Source organism: Perognathus longimembris, chromosome 6, assembly GCF_023159225.1.
Source record: "Perognathus longimembris pacificus isolate PPM17 chromosome 6, ASM2315922v1, whole genome shotgun sequence".
In the NCBI taxonomy this organism is placed as follows: domain Eukaryota; kingdom Metazoa; phylum Chordata; class Mammalia; order Rodentia; family Heteromyidae; genus Perognathus; species Perognathus longimembris.
Window position 1 is genome coordinate 15,201,197 of NC_063166.1, and position 15,977 is coordinate 15,217,173.

A 15,977-nucleotide genomic window follows, 5' to 3' on the forward strand; every position below is an offset into this window, starting at 1 on the left:
GTGAGCAATGAGTACCCAGATTTTGAAGAGTTCTCGAATTTGTTGGCATAAAGCTTTGCAACATAGTCCCTTATTTTGTTCTGAATTTTGGTTGTTTCTGTGGTGATGTTACCTGTTTCATCTCTGATCTTGTTTATTCGAGTGTGCTGCGTTCGTTCTTTGGTCAGGTTTGCCAGGGGTCTGTCTATCTTGTTGTTGTTTTCAAAGAACCAACTCTTTGTTTTGTTGATTCTTTCGATGGTTTTTTTCGTCTCCAATTGATTTAATTCTGATTTGATTTTAATTATTTGCTTCCGTCTATTGACTTGGAGTTCTTGTAGTTCTTGTAGTTCTCTCTCAAAGAAATTAAGGTGCTTCCTTAAATTATTGAGTTGCTGTTTCTCCAGTTTGTTGATGTATGTACTCAGAGATATAAATTTTCCTCTGCGTACTGCCTTTGCTGTGTCCCAAAGGAGCTGGTACTTTGTGTCCTCAACTTGGTTGAATTCCATAAACATTTGAATTTCTGTTTTAATTTCTTCAATGACCCACTGATGGTTCAGCAGTGTGTTGTTTAGTCTCCATGAATTGTAGGATTTTCTGTGGTGGCTGTTTGAGTTGAGCTCTAATTTTATTCCATTGTGGTCTGAGAGAATGCAGGGAATGGTTTTGATACTTCTGAATTTGTACAGATTTTCTTTGTGTCCTAAGATTTGATCTATTTTGGAGAATGTTTCATGTGCTGCTGAGAAGAATGTGTATTCTGTTGTTGCTGGGTGGAATATTCTGTAGATATCAGTTAAGTCTAGTTGGTCTATGCAATTATTTAATTCTGTGGTTTCTTTGTTCAGTTTTTGGCATGTTGATCTGTCCAGAGGTGACAGTGGAGTGTTACAAGTCCCCAACTATTAATGTGTTTGGGTCTATGAGTGTTTTGGAGTCAGTAGTGTTGGTTTGATGATGTTGAGTGCTCCTGCATTTGGTGTGTAGATATTTAGGATGGTTATATCTTCCTGTAGGAGAGATCCCTTTACTAGTATGTAGTAACCTTCTTTGTCTCTTCTTACCTTTTTTAATTTGAAGTCAATTTTGTCTGATACTAGGTTTGCAACTCCCGCCTGCTTATGGGGGCCATTTGCTTGATAGATTTGATTCCAGCCTTTCACTTTTAGATGATGTTTACTTTTGCTGGGTAGATGTGTCTCTTGGAGGCAGCAGAAAGATGGATCTTGATTTTTGATCCAACTTATGAGCCTATGTTGTTTGATTGGAGAATTAAGTCCGTTAATGTTGAGAGTTAGGATTGAGAGATGATCGTTTGTTCCTTTCATTATCACTATCTTGTTAAAAGCTGTTTCTTCCAATTTCTTGATCTGATGTTTACTATTTAGGGTTCATTTCTCTGTCTGTATTGGGATCTTGATTATTTTCCCTGTATAGTACATCTTTGAAGATTTTCTGTAACGCTGGTTTGGTGGAGATATATTGTTTCTGTTTTTCCTTACTGTGGAAGACTATTATTTGACCTTCGGCTATGAATGAGAGTTTGGCTGGGTACAGAATTCTTGGTTGGTAGTTATTTTTATTTAGTGTTTGGTATACTTCATTCCAGGCTCTCCTTGCTTTCATGGTCTCTGCTGAGAGGTCTGGGGTAATTCTGATTGCTTTTCCTTTATATGTGATTGTTTTCTTCTCCCTAACAGCTTTAAGGATTCTTTCCTTGTACTCTACTGATCCTGTTTTGATCACAATGTGTCGGTGGGATGTCCTATTCTGGTCTGGTTGGTTTGGGTTTCTAAATGCTTCTTGTATCTGTATAGGCCTTTCCTTCTGGATATTTGGGAAGTTCTCAGCTAATTTTTTTTTTTTTTTTTGGCCAGTCGTGGGCCTTGGACTCAGGGCCTGAGCACTGTCCCTGGCTTCTTCCCGCTCAAGGCTAGCACTCTGCCACTTGAGCCACAGCGCCGCTTCTGGCCGTTTTCTGTATATGGTGCTGGGGAATCGAACCTAGGGCCTCATGTATCCGAGGCAGGCACTCTTGCCACTAGGCTATATCCCCAGCCCCTCAGCTAATATTTTGTTAAATAGGTTGCCTATCCCATTAACCTCTTTCTCCAAGTTTTCCCCAATACCTATTATCCTTAAATTGGGCTTCCTGATCATGTCTTGAATCTCCTGTAGCAATCTGTTTTGTTGATTGGACTGGATTTGTATTGATTTTTTATCTTTCTCCATAGAATCTAAGGAATCTTCAGCTTCTGAAATTCGATCCTCTGCTTCAGTTAGCCGGGACTGTAGGCTAGCTGCTTGATTTCGAATCTCTTTTCCTTCTGACCGGTCTTTCCTGACGATTTTCATGTCATTTCTTAGGTCTTGTATGTACTTCTTTACTTCATTAACCTCATTAATTTGGTTTTGAGTGTTGTCTCTCAAATCTTTAAGCTGGTTAGCTATTTTTTCATTTGACTATTGAAGTTCATTTATCTTTCTATTTGTGGATGCCATGAAATTCTCCATTAATTTTTCCTTTGCCTCCTCACGCTCTAGAATAATTGACTGAAGAGATTCAAACTTTTCATTTATCATGTTTATCAGTAGACTTTGTAGAGCATTTTGGGGGTTCTCTTCTATGTCTTTGACTGACTGCTCTGCTTCCTGCATGTTTTGATTGGGGGATAAGACTTCATTGTTTGCCATCTTTCTTGTGTTCCTTCTGCCCATTTGGGTTGGGGATGCCAGTCTACCAGCACCTGTGAGCACCATTTAAGACCTAAAGCAGCCCTTACTAAGCACTGTTGTATGAATCTTACAAGTTCACAATTATATACAGAAACCCTGTATACCTGTCTATAAAATTAGATTTGATGTTCCTAAAGAATATAATTCCAATATAACAACCGATCCTGGGCCCTGTATTCAGTAGTTACTTATTTACTGTTACAATACTATAAGCAATTCATGTTTTTATATTAAGTTCTTTTAGGACTGTCTTTCTCTATGAACCCCTTTGATTCACTTGGATTAAGCTGGGATACCCTCTATCCAATAACCAGGAGTCAATGGAACCTGGAGGTCCAGGCAGTAAGTCAGGAGGGTAAGTTGGAGGTAGTAACAAGAATAGAGTAAAATGTATTGGTGAGGGGCAGTGGTGATTTTGGTTTAGTTTCAGCAACGTGGAAATGTGGAGAAGAGTAGAATCAGTAAAAAGAACAAGGTTAAAACGATAGACAATGGAGAGTTAGCAGAAAATAGTGTAGGTGTTATTCATAGGAAAGTAATTTTTAAAGAAAGAGAACGCAAGAGAGAAATGAAGTAAAAATAGTGGAGGACAGATGCACAAAACAGAGAAAAATTATTTAAAAAAGAAAAAAAATAAAAATGAAAAAAACCAGAAAAGGAACTGCCCAAACTAACAGAAAAGAAAAAAAAAACTTGATAAAACAAACAAGTGAAATTGGAAAACAAAACAAAACAAAACAAAAAACCGATGACGTTTCAGAAGTGAAAAAAAATTTTTTTTTAAAAGTTTAAAAAATGTTTGAAAAGAAGAAAAAAAAATGGTGTCCATCTTGTTTGGGTGGTCTTTCCCCAGTCTCTGGTTTCCTTGAGATGGTCTGCAGTCTATTTTCCTGATTGGCTGGATTTGACTTGATTTCAGTTTGCAGGGGGTGGTTCTGTTCTGACCCTTCACCCCTGTTGGTGCAATCCTGGGTCTCTGTGGTTTGCACAGCATGCAGGCAGGCCTTGTGCATCCTCTGTAGATGGGGACTTGAGCAGTCTCAGGAACCGTGGCTCCTCTGTCTGCTGTGGGGCCGCTGCCTTTAACACCTGGCTTTGAAAAGGCTGTGGACTCAGCAGGGCGGGGCGCCTCTGGCCTGTTTTACCCGGCTGAGAGTTGCTTGCCTGGGGCAGGCTCCTCCCTCCTGGGCGGGGCGGCCTCCTTGGAGGAGGTGGCTATGGAATGCAGCTCCATTTTGGGCTTGGAATTGGGCTTCCTCTGTGATGGGACCTTTTAACTTTCTCAGGAACTGTTTGTTCCCCCCTCTGGTGTTTCCATCCCCCCAGGAGCTGCTTGCCGCTTTTGCTTTAAATTTATAAATTCCGGTGGGCAGGGCGAGGTACCTCTGGCTAAGCTGCAGCCCAGGACACGCCTCCCGCCTGGGCAGGGGGCGTTCTCCTGGGCAGGGCTGGCTCTCACTGTTCGGTCCCTCTTGCACTTTTCAAAGATGGCTACTTTGACCTCGCTTTCCCCAGGCCCGATTTAGTTCCAATCTGGTCTGACCCTATGCCAGTGGCAAAGATGGCACTTTGCTCTGGCGGTGGGGGAAGGGCTGCCTTCCAGAAGCTGCTCTGTGGGCATGAGTGAGAATATCTTTCGTGGGGTACTCACGCTTTCTCTGCGATTTCAGGTCGTCGGTGCTCATCCGCCATCTGGAGTATTTGTCTCTGGTCTTCCCTGTGTGCTTTAGCTGTGCAGAGTGCGGGTTGCTGTGCCGGGCGCTGTGCCGGCGCCGGCACTGGCGCAGCGGTAGGATGCCGCCCACAGCTCAAATCTGTGTTTTCAGATTAGCAAAGTCGATTTTTCCTTCCTGGCCAGAATCCCTGTACTGTTAGAATTTACTCTGGCTGACTTTCTGGGAGTAAAAGTTTCTCTGGGGTGAGAAAACTGCGATGTCGGAGGGAGCTCAGCTAGTGCTCTGCAGCTCCTCCGCTGTCTTCCTGGAAGTTCTCCCTGCCACTTTCTTTTGTTGTTTTTTTCCTCAGTGTTTTACACCTGATGTTACTGTTACTGTTTTCTGTATCCCAGGTATTGTAAATATGTTTATTCGAACTAGGGAAGGGAAGAGGAACATCATAATGGAGAGGCAAAGGATAAAAGTTGAGTGGCTTTGTTGCTCAATGTGTTAGAGTGCCAGCCTTGAGCTGAAGAGCTCAGGGACAGCGCTCAGGTCCAGAGTGTTGTGCCAAGTCGCTAGACAACCACCAAGAAGGCCACTGAGACTCAGACATTCCGAAATGCAAAAGCAATGCAAGGCTTTATTCAAGCGAGCTGCAACTCAGGCTATGTCCTACCCACCGACACAGCGGAGGTTAGGATTAAGCCCTGAGCTGCAATTACACAGGGTTTATAAAGTCAAAAGCAAAGTTACAGCAATCAGGTGTTCAAGCAAGCAAGATTAGGACACAGGTACAAATCTGATTGGCTCAGGGCTCGAGGAATAGGGCTCGAGGCATTCTAGGGGTGGTTAGAGTTAAGCATTCCCAGCGGTTAGAGTTCTTGACCGGCTGGGCCCTAATAAGCTTGCCCTGGGTCTGCTCACAGGGCCTGCTTATCTCAGGTTTACATGTTAAAATGGGGTTAGCGTGGTAAAGTGGGGCCTGACTTCAAAGTCTGGCATTTCATTCAAAGTCTGGCACTTCATTTCCCCTTTTTTTCTTTGGTACCTTGGGAGCCAATCATGGCTCCATTCTGTCCATTTCACTGGCTTGCCTGTCCAGGGGATGATATAGAGATAAGGCATGGGCCAATAGGGCCCAAAATAGTAACCCAAAACAACTCTGGTCCCTTGGTTTTAAGGGAGGGCTGATGGGTGAAGATCATCCATCTTCTGTAGCTTCTTCAGGCTGACTGAGGGGCGTTGACCTTACCTAGCCAGGAACCTATAACCTTAGTCTACTATACCAAGGGACTGTAAGATTACTTAAACTTCTCAGGTGTGCTCTAAGGGTTGGGTGGCTATGCCCATGTTCCTGAGCAAGCCCAAAACTACCAATGCCTTTTTGCATGGGACTTTACAGAACTCCTGCTAGTTGCTAAAATAAGGGGTCACCTCACTTTGGAGTGAGCTGCCAAAATAACATCAACATTAGCCAGGGTAGCAAGAATAGAAGGCAAAATAAAATTATAACAACTTTCAGTCTAACTTTCTTTCCTTGAGGTGAAGGCAAAGCGGCTGAGTTGGGTGCTTGGAGACCTCCCATGTTCCAACACGGTAATCGTCGTCCAGGGCAAAGGGGTCAGCTGGCCTGGCGTGGAAGCAATGAACCCAAGTGGCGATGCTGTCTAGGGTCCCTTCCACTGTGGTTCTAAGGATTTGGGGTTATGCCTTCGGATGAACACCCAGTCCCCTGGTCTGAATAAATGGGGGGTAGGGACAGAAGCAGAATCATATAATGCCTTAAGTTGGGGTCACATATTCTTGTGCACGAGCTGCAAATAATCAAGTTTACACAAAAATTCAGCATCATCCAAATCAGCAAGCAATTCAGTCTGAAGGCTAGGGATAATGGGCGGGGGGGGGGGTACCCATACATTATTTCAAAAGGAGTAAAGACAAGCTGATAGAGAGAATTTCTTACTCTAAGCAGAGCAAAAAGAAGGAGTGACACCCCATCTGCGCCAGTCTCTAAGGCCAATTTAGTTAAGGTCTCTTTTAGAGTCTGATTCATTCTCTCTACCTGTCCTGAACTCTGGGGTCTATAAGCACAATGCAATTTCCAATCTGTCCCCAGTGCAGCGGCTATTCCCTGACTTACTTTTGAGATGAAGGCCGGTCTGTTTTCTGACCCAGTGGTGGATGGGAAGCCATACCTGGGTAGGATTTCTTCCAGGATCTTCTTGGCCACTACATTCGCAGTCTCATGCTTTGTTGGATAGGCTTCAACCCATCCTGAAAAGGTGTCTACAAAAACTAGCAAATATTTGTATCCAAATTTTCCAGGTTTAATTTCTGTGAAATCTACTTGCCAATACACGCCTGGCCTATCCCCACGGAGGCGAGCTCCTTTAATCCCTTGTTGATTGGGGGGCATTGGTAAGCTGACAGGCCTTGCAACTTTTAACAATATCTTCAATAAGTTGGTCTCCTTGTCTAATTTTCACTTTGGAGTGTCGGAGCAAGTCCTGCATTCTTTGGGTTCCCATGTGAGAAGCTCGGTGGATTCTCTTAAGGATCCCCTTACCCAGCCCTTGTGGCAAGATAAGTTTCCCTTCACAAGTTTTCCACCAGTCATTGTTTCCTTCTCTGTCTGGGATTTTGTGGGCCATGGGAATTTTCTTCATCCACTCCAAGTCTTCTTGGGAATACTGGGGCACAGCGGGCAAAGCTCGTTGCCCTGGGTGTATTAGAGTCAATACCTCTGTTCATATAGAAGCTTGATCATCTCAGCAAACCCAGATATCCTCAGCAGGCAAAAGCCTGCTGTTGCTGTTCCCAGGAACTCTGACTTGTCTGGCTGATTTAGGCATAGGGATTTTCAGCACAGTCTCTTTACATGCATCTGACAGCCAATGCTTGCCCTCTCTTAATATGAAGCCCAGATAGGTGACTTCAGGTTTACAAATTTGTGCCTTTTAACATTCTAGTTTGTAAAAGCTTTTTCCTGACTGGCTGGGGAACTGATCTCTGATGACCTTTGCAGGCCTTTAACAGATCTCAATAAGGACACAATCTCAGGTCTACAAGCTTTCTTTCCTGAACAGATGTATCAGCTTAAAATTCTCACTGCCAGGCAGAGCTTTGAGTAGATGCAGGGGGTTGAGATTTTAAACCATCCTCTCATTTGACAAACTTACCCTTACTAACCACTATCACAGATGACTGGCAAGTTCCTGCCCAGTAGACAGACATGGGCATTGGAGAGGCATGCTTATGAACTATTCTTCTAGGATTTCCTGGCTTTGATTAACTTTTGAAAGGCCAAACAGGAATGACTTTAGGATCTGACACCATCTCTGCCATCCAAGCAGTGGCTTACTGCCTCTGGATGCTCCATCACTTTTGTCCCAGGAGGAGTGACTTTCCACTGGACTTGGACTCAGGGCATGAGCACTGTCCCCCAGCTCTCCAGCTCAAGGCTAGCACCCTACAACTTTGAGCTCCACACAACTTCGTTCCTAGCACTCTGCTGGCTGAGTGGAGACAAGTCTCTCACAGGGACCTTTCTCTGCCTGGGCTGGCTTCAAACCGCAGATTTCAGGTTAGTGAGTCTTACAAGAGGCCACTTTACTCCAATTAAAAGCAACAAGGTGGTCCACACAGAAGTAGTTTTTAAGCATGCGCTTACCTGGAACTTATTAAGGGCCAGTATTAGATCTTGACAAACTTGTAGAAATCACCTGTGCTTCTCTGTAGGTCTGCTGGAAACTGTTACAAAAAACCTACAAAGAAGCTGGAATGGCAATTAAACATTTTGGTAGCCACAATTCTCCTTTTCTCACTTTGCAATTAGGACAATTTTACTTCCAAATTTCTTATCTAGAAATGTATTCTTGACTTCCAAAGCCTTTTTAACACTAACATAATGCTTTAGGTTTTATCTGCATTGGAAAAACTCTGAAGCTTACCACATGGCATGAAGACCTTTGAATTTTTCCTTAATGCAAGAATTACAATTACAGAATTAGAAATACTTATCCATTCAGCTTTCCAATATATTAGTGCAAAACATTGGCCCATTTTGCCATTTCTTCCTACATACATAGAGTTAATGAGAGTTTACTTCTATCCCCATTAGTTTAATATATATCCTTTAAAATCCTAATTACAAAAATAGCACAGGAATCAAATCGCATCAGATTAACTTCAACTATTTAAAAAACTTTTCTAATTCTTAGTACCTCTCAAGGGGCAGTTTTAGAAATTACAGTCAAATCATTCATTTTTGCCACAAGGTTTCCAATGTTCACCTGAAAACAAAGACAAAAGAAAGGCCTCCATTGGCCCATCTCCATTCTACTCCTCAGAGCTTGATGAACTGTCTTGGTGCCGCCTTGTCCTCTTCCACCATGAATGGACACCCCCTTATGGCTGTCCCACCACGTGGGCTGGCTAAGCTGCACCTTTGCCAGATCACCCCTCACTCCTGTGGATAGGCACACAGGCCCATCCCAGGCTTTTCCTGTCTTTTCCTATTGGTCTTTGAACTGAGAAATCCAAGCATTTTTTTTTTAACAGTGATAAACCTTTACATCCAAATTTCTGACACTCAGCGCCAATTTTTTTAATTAAGCATTTTTTAACTATAGTTCCTCTTTAAAACAATGCAATAATCCTTTAAAGCATTTGGTAATGCCCAAACTTGACCATTTGAATTTAAACTTAAACTCACTCAATTTTACATCATACTAACAGTCTTGAACATGTTCACACTCACACATGCACACACACATACATATTCAAAAGATCTTAAAGCACGCAGAATAAGCATCGGCTGTACATTTTCCAGTGGCAAGAGGTATTTTGTCAATCTTACTCCTGCAACACCCAAATTTTAAGACAAAAACCTTTAACAAATGATTTTAGCATTCTCCGGCCTCATTTTCCAGGGCTTGATAGTTTTAGTAAAACATTTTTAGTCTGCTTAAGAAGGCTGGGCTGGGGTCCCGCCAGAGTTCTTTTTTTGCAGACACACTGATTGTGAGCTGTCGCCTGTACGTCTCATGCAGGTTTGACACAAGAGAGACTGTTAGACTTACTAACACAGACAACAGCACTGCGCGGTGGGGTCACTCCCCACTGCCTGTGGGTGGCTTGGGCTGGCCCCATGTCTGCCCCTGTTGGCAGCGGCTGTGGGTCAGGACTTGGGGCCAACGCCTCCGTGCCCTGGGCTGCCAGCGCCAGGACTGGTTGGGACCCTCCAGAGTGGAGGGCACAGCTGAAACATTTTAAGAAAGGCCGAACCCAAGCTGGAATGTCCCTGTCAACTAGTTCCCGCCAGGTGTCTATATAAGGAATCTGGTTTAGATAGCCTAAATGAGGGGTGTTGATTCAAAGCTCCCCTCAGGTGGCCAATTAGCCTCAAGGATGGGCCATTCTGACTTGCACAGGGTGATTTTCCTCCTTACGGGCCACACCTCGCTTCTGAGCTATCTCCTTGACCTCCCTTCAGTGAGCTAGGGTCAAATCTAGAGGGCCAGATGGAGGTTCCCAAGATAGAACGTTACCAATAGCTCTGATCAGATGTTTAGTTCAAAAGGCTACAAAAAAACAAACAATACAACACACAGGCATGAGAATAAGAAAAGCTATGAGTTGGAGATCTCCTAGGTTGGCCCACAAGCCTCCTCCTGCAAGCTAGAAGCAGCAGGAGCAGACCTAAATTGGCCCACAACCTCCTGCAAGGGTGCAGGAGGAGTGGACATAAGTGGACCCAAGTATCAGGGGTGGAGAGTCTGGGGCATCCCCCAGTCTCCCTGGATTTCCAAGTAAGTGCGTCTGCTTCGACAACCCCTTCAAGAACCCCTTTAAGAAATAAGCAAAAGCAAAACAGACAAACAGACAGATAAATTACAGGACAAGACAAATGAACAGCGCTGTTTCCTTACCTTTGGAGTCTGGGGTCTCGGGGGTCTCTGGGGCGATCCTGGACGAGCCCCCAAATATTGTGCCAAGTTGCGAGACGACCACTAAGAAAGCCACTGAGACTCAGACGTTCCGAAATGCAAAAGCAAGGCAAGGCTTTATTCAAGCGAGCTGCAACTCGGGCCACGTCCTACCCACTGACACAGCAGAAGTTAGGAGGAAGCCCCGAGCTGCAATTACACAGGGTTTATAAAGGCAAAAACAAAGTTACAGCAATCAGGTGTTCAAGCAAGCAAGATTAGGACATAGGTACAAATCTGATTGGCTCAGGGCTCGAGGCATAGGGCTCGAGGCATTCTAGGGGTGGTTAGAGTTAAGCATTCCCAGCGGGAATAGAGTTCCCAGCGGTTAGAGTTCTTGACCGGCTGGGCCCTAATAAGCTTGCCCTGGGTCTGCTCATAGGGCCTGCTTATCTCAGGTTCACATGTTAAAGTGGGGTTTGCGTGGTAAAGTGGGGCCTGACTTCAAAGTTTGGCACTTCATTCAAAGTCTGGCACTTCACAGTGTTCAAGCCCCATGACTGACAGAAAAAAAAAAAAAAAGAGAGTAAAAGGTGAACCAATGCAGCAGGAATACTTACAAAGCAATATGCTGTAATCCAACTATAAAACTCATGGGGTGGAGGGAGGTAAATTGGAAGGGGGTAAGGAGGAAAAAATGAGTGGAGGAGGTAACAGTTTTGCTAATTAATGTACTCACTGCCTTATGTATGAAAATGTAACCCCTCTGTACATACTTTGAGAATAAATAAATAAAGATGTTAAATAAAGGAAAAAAGCAATGTTGGGTCACCTGTGCCTTTAAGGGGCCACAGCTTGTTGGGCTCGCTCTCTCTATTTCCCCTCCGCTTGGGGGGAAGGGGCTTATCCACCCCTTCCTGGGTGGTCCTTTAGCGCTCTCACGTGGGAGCGATGGCCACAGGTAGCCTCGGTGGCATGTGGTCGCAGGGTGCCCAAAACCGCCAAGAACGACATGGATGTGTGGGCCCCTGGAGAAAACTTCTAGGGCTTCGGAAAATAAGGCTTCAACTTCCATCTAGTGCAGTTCCATCATCCCTCACTGGGTGGTGGACAACAACAGCTGACCTTGGCCTGCCCCTCTCCTTCCTGCCTTTAACAGGAAGAGAAGCCCTGCTCCTGGGGCGAGCATGTGTACAATGGAGGGGTACCCCAGGGGCCCATCCTTGGGGGTCTAGGCCTCCGCCCCTAAAGGAGGTCCCCTGACATCACTTGATGGACAGCCCTCTGTGACCAATCTGCAATCCCTCTCTTGTGCCCGCCCTCGGGGGTATATCTGGGCGGCTCCTCATTTGAATAAACAGAAGCCCTAGAGGTGTCTTCCTTGGCGGGTTTGGGACATCCTGCGACCACACGCTACCGAGGGATAGGTGTGGCCATTGCTTCCACATGAGAGCGATAAAGGACCACCCAGGAAGGGGCGGACAAGCCCCTTTCCCCCCAAGTGCAGGGGAAGTAGAGAGAGTCCAACAAAGCAAGAGAAAGAGATCGAGAGTTAAAATTGTATCTTGTAGCTATTTAACACATTGAGATCTATATCAAAAATAACCAGAGCCAAATATGCTGAGGGCCTATATCCAGGAGTATATTGTCTATCTGAAAAGCACAAATTTAAGAGTTTAATCCTCAGTACTGCCAACATTAAACAAACAAAACATTTTTGTAAGGTACATATTGATTTTCCACTAAATATTTTAAAACGGTTCCTTAAAATATTTTATTAGTCCATATTAGTAGTGGGTTTTCATTGTGACATTTCTCATACATGCTTACTATGTTCTTGATCAGTTTTCTCCTCCCCTTCTCCTCCTTCACAAAGCATTTGCAACAGATTTCACTCTTCTAGACATGTACACAAAGTACTAGTACCATATTCGCTTTCCTTCTTTTTTCTACCTCCATCACCTTTACTTCCCGATATGCTCAGCTTAAGAAAGACCTGTCTTTTATTCATATGAGTCATTTGTAAGATATTCTTCATTATTTCATGTTAAGCCTCAAAGGCATTTTACCATAGTATCCCATATATTCATACCTTGTACTTTAATAATATTGCCTACCCCCTTTATTACACTCTAGTTTCCTGTCCTTATGGTCTTTCAGTGAAAAGTTGTGGAATTACTGAAGAGTTCTTCAGTATGGATCTTGTACTCTCCCTCCTACTATTCATTCAAATGATTCCAGGTGTATTCAGAGCTATGTGTGAAATGCTCAATAATAAACGTTCCTGCAAACATGTAGGAGAACACGTACATTACTATGGAATAAATGAAGATTGATTTGTTTAGGGAAACAATACATTACAGAGAGGTGAAGATCAATGAAAATTTTTTTATTAAAGTTGACATCTTTATTATTCAAAATATTTGTTGAGGAGCTGGGGATATGGCCTAGTGGCAAGAGTGCTTGCCTTGTATACACGAGGCCCTGGGTTCGATTCCCCAGCACCACATATACAGAAAACGGCCAGAAGTGGCGCTGTGGCTCAAGTGGCAGAGTGCTAGCCTTGAGCAAAAAGAAGCCAGGGACAGTGCTCAGGCCCTGAGTCCAAGGCCCAGGACTGGCAAAACAACAACAACAACAACAACAAAATATTTGTTGAGTTTGAAATATTTTTGAATACATTTTGAATATATTCTTTGAATACAGTTTTAATATTTTTGAATTATAAAACCACTGATCTGGGGAGCAAAAATTCATTGAGATAGTCACTGATTGCTCATGACTACAATTTTATCTACCCAGAAGGTTGAGATATGACATTTATATATATTTAATTTACAAATTTTATTATTAAAGTGATGTACAGAAAGGTTACAGTTTCATACGTTAGGCATTGGATACATTTCTTGTACTGTTTGTTACCTCCTTCCTCATTCCCCACTCACTCCCCCTCCTTCTTTTCCTCCCCCCCATGAGTTGTTCAGTTCATTTACACCATACAGTTTTGCAAGTATTGTTTTTGTAGTTGTTTGTCTTTTTACCGTGTCTCTCGATTTTGGTATTCCCTTTCAGTTTCCTAGTTCTAATGCCAGTATACACGGTTTCCAATGTACTCAGATAAGATACAGAGATAGTGCAGGTACAACCACAGGAAGGGGATACAAGAGGGTCATCAATAATAGAAGCAATGGTTTCACATCGCATGTTGAAAGTAATTACAACAGTGATATAACAGTCTTTTATAACAGTCTTTTGGAATTCATTTCACTTAGCATCATCTTATGTGTTCATAAGGGTGTAGCTATTGGTCTCTTGTGTTCCTCTGCTGTGACTAGCCTAAACCTGTGCTAATTATTCCCTATCAGGGAGACCATAGAGTCCATGTTTCTTTGGGTCTAGGTCACTTCACTTAGTATAATTTTTTCCATGTCCTTCCATTTCCTTATGAATGGGGCAATATGACATGACATTTATAAGCTAGCCTTGATATGCCCTGATTCAGTGCCTGATTTCTTCAGGTGAACTGGAGATTTGAGTCACCAATTTGTCCCTCTAGGTTGGCTTCTAACTGTGAGCTCATGTCTCAACCTTCTGGGCAGATAAAATATACTAAGTGAACTGAGCCAGACCCAAAGAAACATAGACTGTATGGTTTTCCTCATTGGTAATAGTACATGTCTATGATAATCCTAACAGAAGATCACAATAGTTCAATAACTATGTGCATATGAACACATAGGATGATGCTAAGTGAAATGAGCTCCAAGTTATAGAAATGAGTGATTTCCCATTGTCTTTGTTATTTTCAATGTACCATTGGAAATTATGTCACTTTTGTTTATCTTTTTGTTCCCCTGGGTTTTACCCCTGATGTCACTGTTACTGATTTCTGTATCCTGGGTGTTGTACATGTTTATTGGAACTAGGGAAGGGAAGAGGAACATCAAAATGGAGACACAAGGGTAATAGGTGAATCAATGCAACAGGAATACTTACAAAACAATATGCTATAATCCAACTATACCACTCATAGGGTGGAGCGAGGAAACTGGGGAGGGGGGAGGAGGGAAAAATGAGGGAGGAAGTAACGATTTTGATAATAAATGTACTCACTGCCTTATGTATGAAACTGTAACCGCCCTGTATATTACTTTGAGAATAAATAAATATGTAAAAAAAATATAAAGCTTAGCAATTTCGACCATGAGGCCCGAGTAAAGCTCCAGTAGAAACTGAAAAACAAACAACTCATTGAGACCTATCTCAAAAACAACCAAAGCAAAATATGCTGAGGGACTGTCTCCAGGAGTTTATTGTCTGCTTGAAAAGCACAAAGTTAAGAGTTTAAACCTCAGTACTGCCAACATCAGACAAACAAAAAATTTTCTAAGTTAAATATTGATTTTCACTAAATATTTAAAAATGGTTCCTTAAAATATTTTATTATCACATATTAGTAGTACAGAGGGTTTTCATTGTGACATATCTATACATGCTTACTACGTTCTTGATCTGTTTTCTCCCCCCCTTTTCCTCTTTCACAAAGCAGTTGCAACAGATTTCACTCTTCTAGACATGTACAGAAAGTACTAGCACCATATTCACCTTCTTACTTTTTTCCACTTCCATCACCTTTCCTTCCCAATTTTGCTCAGCCTAAGAAAGACCTGTCTTCTATTCATATCATTCATTTGTAAGATATTATTCATTATTTCATCTTAAGTTCTCAAAGGGCTTTTACCATAGTATCTTGTTGGGCTTTAAATTGCCGGGCTTCACTCTATCCCTCCCCATCCACGTGGGGAGGGTCCTGGGCTTATCTATCTCTTCTGCTGGGGATCCATACTCACTCTTTCACGTCCCCCCGGCAGGTAGGGATTGAATGCGGGAGCGGGGTCCTGGATTAGCCTCCGGCCACGTGTGGTCACGAGACCCCCATACTCGCCAGCCCAAGGAACGACATGAGTGCGTGGGGTCTCAAAGACGTCTCTGGGACGATTCTAATTTATTCAGATGAGAAACCACAAAGATATACCCCAAAGGCGGGCACACTAAAGGGAGGACAGATTGGCCACGAGAACTGTCCATCCAGTGATGTCAGGGGACGCCTTGTGGGCGGAGGCCCAGCCCCCCAAGGATTGGGTTTCTGGGGTACCCTCCGCCATTGCACACGTGCTCGCCCCAGGAGCAGGGGCTTCTCTTCCTGTTAAAGATGGAAGGGGAGGGGACAGGCCAAGCCAGCTGTGGCTTCTTAAAGGCACAGTTGACCCCAACATCTGCTACTCATTTTTTTGTTTGTTTAAATTATCAGGGGTTGTTGTAAACATATAGCACATGTAGGCATAAGGCAAATGCTGACATAAGACATATATATATATATATATATATATATATATATATATATATATATATATATATATATATGGGGCCTCTTCCACAAAGGGAAGGGGTAGGTAAGGTAGCCGTCCATCTGGCTTTGTCCAGAGAAGCTGGAGTCCTCAGCTGGTTTCTGCACCATGTGCAATAAGGTTCAGACATCAACCCTCTTTTGGTGGTGAGGTAGAAGTAGGCTGGAGCTCTGGCATCTCTGGTAGTTCACAGTAGCTGATTACTTAAACACAAGTGATTAGTAAAACATTTCTTTTTATATATAAACAGTGAAGCGAAGGTGCTA